The sequence below is a fragment of the Sapajus apella genome, unplaced genomic scaffold (assembly GCF_009761245.1).
Source record: "Sapajus apella isolate SASKATOON/1434 unplaced genomic scaffold, GSC_monkey_1.0 scaffold95, whole genome shotgun sequence".
In the NCBI taxonomy this organism is placed as follows: domain Eukaryota; kingdom Metazoa; phylum Chordata; class Mammalia; order Primates; family Cebidae; genus Sapajus; species Sapajus apella.
The window spans coordinates 5,798,297-5,804,296 of NW_022437035.1; positions in this window are offsets into that span (position 1 = coordinate 5,798,297).

A 6,000-nucleotide genomic window follows, 5' to 3' on the forward strand; every position below is an offset into this window, starting at 1 on the left:
AGCTAGCCACACTGCCGGAGTCATCCACACCATCGAATGCTGCCAGCTGCAACTGCAACAGCCACACCTGGGGCATGTGTGGCTGCCCTGGCCCAGCAGGAGCTCCTTGCCCCAGGATGGGGGGTGGGGGGAACAGCCAATGGTAGCCAAGCCCACCTGGAGAGAGAGAGCGTGAGTGCACCTGCTTCCTGACAAGAAATACACACTTGCTAGGCTGGGTATGGTGGCTCACACCTGTAATCCTAGCACTTTGGGAGGCCGAGGTGGGTGGATCACCTGAGGTCAAGGGTTCAAGACCAGCCTGGCCATCATGGTGAAACCCCATCTTAAAAAAAAAAAAAAGAAATACACGCCTGCTGACAATAATACCACCTCCTGGTTAGTTATTTTTATTTCTATTTATTTATTTTGAAATGGAGTCTCACTCTTTTTGCCCAGGCTGGTGTGCAGTGGTGAAATCTGATCTCAGTGCATCCTCCTCCTTCTGGGTTCAAGCAATTTTCTTGCCTCATCCTCTGGAGTAGCTGGGATTACAGGCGCCCGCCACCATGCCTGGCTAATTTTTGTATTTTTAAATAATTTTTTTGAGACAGAGTTTCGCTCTTGTTTCCCAAGCTGGAGTGCAATGGCACAATCACAGCTCACTGGAACCTCCGCCTCCCAGGTTCAAGTGATTCTCCTGCCTCAGCCTCCCAAATAGCTGAGATTACAGGTGTGTGCCGCTACGCCCAGCTAATTTTTCGTTATTTTTAGTTGAGATGGGGTTTCACTATGTTAGGCGGCTGGTCTCAAACTCCTGACCTAAGGTGATCCACCTGCCTCAGCCTCGCAAAGTGCTGGGATTACAGGCATGAGCCACCGTGCCTGGCCTGTCCAGTTCTTTGGACCTCAGTTTCTCTTCCCTGAGAACTCTGCATCCACCATGGGCCAAGCATCCTTGTATGCCCTTGACATCCGTCACTTCATTTAACTCTCACCGTTCTCGATAGGTAGATGCTAAGATAATCCCATTTTACAGATGAAGACGCTGAAGTCCTGAGAAGTTGAGGGACGTTCCCAACTTCCCTTAGCAGCAATGGGCAGGGCAGGGAGGCAAGGCCTGGACTGATGACGCCGGGCCCGTGCTTTCTTCTCCACTCCTCCCTACCTACCTCATGAGGTTTCGTCCGATCCCAGGAAGACTGAGAGTTCGTGCGGTCTCGTGAAATGACCACTGTGACCCCTGCCACTGGCATTCTGTGACCCTCAGCAAGTCCCTTCCCCTTTCTGACACCCAGAGTCTCAGAGCAACGTCCTTCCCATCCTCCCTCCGCAATGAATGGGTGCGTAAATACAAGAACAAATTACGTATTCCTTCCCTCTGTGCCCACTAGAGGGCGCACAGGTGCCACTAACTGCCACCGTTCTCTTCAAATGCAATCCTTGTGCAGGACCGGCCGCTATGCCTTTCCGTACACATTCCCACCCTTTCCACATTCTTCTTCCTCTGTGATTGCTATTCCTCTACTCCAGTCTCTGCTTGCTGGTTTTTGTTGTTTTCATCCTGTAAATCTCTAAAAAGTTGCCACAGAGCCTTTTTTCTTTTCTTTTTCTTTTTTTTTTTTTTGAGACTGAGTCTCGCTCTGTCACCAGGCTGGAGTGCAATGGCACGATCTGGGCTCGCTGCAACCTCCGCCTTCCCGGTTCAAGCTATTCTCCTGCCTCAGTCTCCCGAATAGCTGGGATTATAGCGGCACGCCACCATGCCCAGCTAATTTTTGTATTTTTAGTAGAGACGGGGTTTCACCATGTTGGCCAGGATGTTCTAAATCTTTTGACCTCGTGACCCGCCCGCCTCGGCCTCTCAAAGTGCTGGGATTATAGGCGTGAGCCACCACGCCTGCGCCACAGAGCCTTTCTAAAAGGAGGCAGGAGGTGGCTTTGTCTGCAGCCTCAGGAACACCAGCCTCCACCTGCTTGCTGAGGGCAGACCTTGCTGAGGGCAGGCAGCTTCCTGTCCCTCCCTTCCTATCCCTCTAGCCCAGGCCTGGCACAGCCCCCAGGGCAGAGGGGCCTAGAGCCTGCCGGGGACCCCTGCCTTTGCCCCCAGCTCTCCTTGCTGCAGATGTCCTCCGTACACCATCTCTGGTCTTCCCAGCAGCAAATTCCTGCTCAGCCCCTCCTAGCTGCACACCACAGGTTCCCTCTTGACGGGCTCTGCTCTTTCAGGTACCCTTGTGCTGAACTACCCTCCACAGATGTATCAAAAAAGCCCAGGCCCCGCCCGGGGCGGTAGCTCACTCCTGTAATCCCAGCAGTTTGGGAGGCCCAGGCGGGTGGATCATCAGGTCAAGAGATCAAAACCATCCTGGCCTACATGGTGAAATCTCATCTCTACAAAAAATACAAAACTTAGCCAGGCATGGTGGCATGTGCCGGTAGTCCCAGCTACTAGGGGGGCTGAGGCAGAAGGATCACTTGAACCTACAAGACGGAGATTGCAGGTTTTATTATTATTTTATTTTTATTATTAAAAATATATTATTAAAAAATAATAATAAAAAGGAAAAAGAAAAAAGAAAAAACCCAGGCTCTCAACCCCACCTGGGCTCATATCTTCAGCTGTGGGAGCTCAGTTTCCAATCTGAAAACTGGGGTTTGCTATGGTTGAAAGCACATGTTGGCTGGCCCCACTGCAACAATGTTGAGAGGTGGGACCTAGTGGGAGGCATTTAGGTCATGAAGTCTCCACTCTCACGAGTGGATTAATGCCAGTCACGGAAGGGCTTGAGGCTGTGCATCAGATCTCTTTCGCTCTCTCTTACCCTGTCCCTTTCTGCCATGGGATGATGCAAGGAGGCCCTCACCAGATGCTGAGCAGATGTTGGCACCATGTCCTTGGACTTCTGGACTTCAAGAACCATCAGCCAAATACATTTCTGTTTATTATAAATTACCCAGGTATTCTGAAAGCAGCACAAGACATACGAACATAGGTTGACTATGCCTCCTTGCAAGGTTACTGTAGAGATTAAATTGTAGAACTAATGTACAGTGCCTGGCACCTGTAAGTCCTCCTTAAATGGAGCTACTATTTGTATTAATTAAAAAAAAATAGAGGTTGGGGGAGGTCTTACCATGTTGCTTAGGCTGGTCTCGAACTCCCGGCCTCAAATGATCCTCCCACCTTGGTCTCCCAAAGTGCTGGGATTACAGGTGTGAGCAACCACGACCAGCCTATGTTAATATTAGTTCAGCTAGCTGGGCTCCATGGCTCATGCCTGTAATCTTAGCACTTTGGGAGGCTGAGGGGGTGAACTGTCTGAGCTCAAGAGTTTGAGATCAGCCTGGGCAACATGGTGAAACCCTTGTCTCCACTAAAATACAAAAAATTAGCCAGGCTCAGTAGCATGCACCTGTAGTCTCAGCTACTGGGGAGGCTGAGGCAGGAGAATCACCAGAACCCAGGAGGCGGAAGTTGCTGTGAGCCAAGGTCACACCAGCTGCACTCCCATTTGGGCAACAGAGAGAGACTCTGTCTCAAAAAAAAAAAAAAAAAGGCCGGGCGCGGTGGCTCAAGCCTGTAATCCCAGCACTTTGGGAGCCCGAGGCGGGTGGATCACGAGGTCAAGAGATCGAGACCACCCTGGTCAACATGGTGAAACCCCGTCTCTACTAAAAATACAAAACATTAGCTGGGCATGGTGGTGCGTGCCCGTAATCCCAGCTACTCAGGAGGCTGAGGCAGGAGAATTGCCTGAACCCGGGAGGCGGAGGTTGCGGTGAGCCGAGATCGCGCCATTGCACTCCAGCCTGGGTAACATGAGTGAAACTCCGTCTCAAAAAACAAACAAACAAACAAAAAAAAAAACGAAAGAAATTAGTTCAGCTCAGCCACTTCCTGGCTGTGGGTCCATCAGTATATTACTTAGTTTCTTTACCTCAACTTCCCCATCTAGAAAATGGCATGAACACCCTACTTTATACAGCTATCCAGAGAAACTAGATGTTTTCTCGGTGGGTAAGGTAGGTAATGTTCTTCGAACAACTAGTCAGCACTTAATAAAGAGTAGCATTTATGATTATTAAAGGCCATTAATTAGGGCACAAAGAAGATGTCAATAATTAGCTGGGTGTGGTGGTGCATGCCTGTAATCCCAGCTACTCGGGAAGCTGAGGCAGGAGAATCGCCTGAACCCAGGAGGCAGAAGTTGCGGTGAGCTGAGATCCAGCCATTGCATTCCAGCCTGGGCCACATGGTGAAATCTTGTCTGAGATTACAGGCACGTGCCACAAGGGCAAAACTCCATCTCAAAAAAAAAAAAGAAAAGAAAAAGAAAAAACAATGTCAGTATAGTAGAAATCCCATATAGTAGAAATTGTTCATATATTATTCCTTGACTACAATTTAAAAAACTGGAAATCAGTAATGAAACCAGAAGCAACCTCCGCTTCCTGGGTTCAAGTGATTCTCCTGCTTCAGCCACCAGAGTAGCTGGGATGGGATTACAGGTGCATGCCACCACACCTGGCTAATTTTTTTAATTTTTAGTAGAGACGGGGTTTCATCATGTTGGCCAGGCTGATCTCGAACTCCTAACCTCAACTGATCCATCTGCCTTGGCCTCCCAAAATGCTGGGATTATAGTCGTGAGCCACCGCACCCCACCAGTTTTTAACTTTTTTTTAATTTTAAATTTTAAGATGGTACTTCAGAACACCAGTTCACCATCTTCTAGGATTGCTGGCTATTCGATTAAAACTGCTTTTGCCAGGTGCAGTCGCTCATGCCTGTAATCCTAGTGCTTACAGAGGTGGAAGCTGGAGAATCACTTGAGCCTGAGTTTGAGATCAGCCTGGCCAACACTAGCAAACCATCCCCAAAAAGGAAAAAAAACAAAAACCAACTTTTCCTCCAAAAACTGCTTTTCCTCCAACCAAGCCTCACCTCTCGTGTTCTGGCTTTCCAGCAGCAAGCAGCCGAACCTGGGTCCTGTGAGATAATAAATGTGAAGGGGGAGGAAGTGATATTTATTTATTCAATCATTTTCATAACATTAAATTCACATATGCAAGGAAGCGATGTTCTGGTTTTTTTTTGTTTGTTTGTTTTTTTGAGACAGAGTCTCACTCTGTCACCCAGGCTGGAGTGCAGTGTCTCAATTTCAGCTCACTGCAATCTCCGCCTCCCAGAGGTTCCAGCAATTCTCATGCTGCAACCTCCTGAGTAGCTGGGACTACAGGCGTGCACTACCACATCTGGCTAATTTTTGTATTTTTAGTAGAGACAGGGTTTCATCATGTTGGCCAGGCTGGTCTTGAACTCCCGACCTCAAGTGATCCACCTGCCTTGGCCTCCCAAAGCACTAGAATTACAAACATGAGCCTGTATGTTCTAAACATAAGCCCAACTCTTCCCTCTCTCCAGGGGTCCCCTTGGAGGCTGGGTACACAGTAAGTGCTCAGAAACAGGAACCAACTAGCCCAGAGGATGGAGCACCCCCCACCACCCCAGTGATATCTGCCTCGGCCCCTGCCAAGCCATGGCTGAGGGTAGGGCCCAGAATCAGAATGCTTTCCTGGGCTACTCACTGTATAGCAGGACATCAAAAGTCAGAAGGCCTGGCCTGGCCGTGGGATTTGGGGAAAATTACTTGCCTTCCCTGAGCAAACGGAGGTTTGTTTCTCCACCTGCACAGCGGGGATAATGGTCACTTCCCCACCTCTCCAGCTGGAATAAATGGACAAAAACCCGAGAATGAAAATGCCAAGTGAAACACAGCTGTCTACGCTGAGAACAGCTGTGCTCGTGACGGTGCATGTGGAGGGGAAGAATGGCTCGCAGCTGCGGTGGCTGGCTTGCTGGGGGAGCCCAGCCCTTGCCTATCTCAGTCCCCCTCTTCTCCAGCTGTGGCACTCGTCCTGCCGTCGTAGCCTCAGCAGCAGCTGCTCCAGGCCAGGGGCCCCCGAGTGTCACAGGATTGTGGACCAGAGGCCGGTGTGGGGCTGTAGCATGGAGTA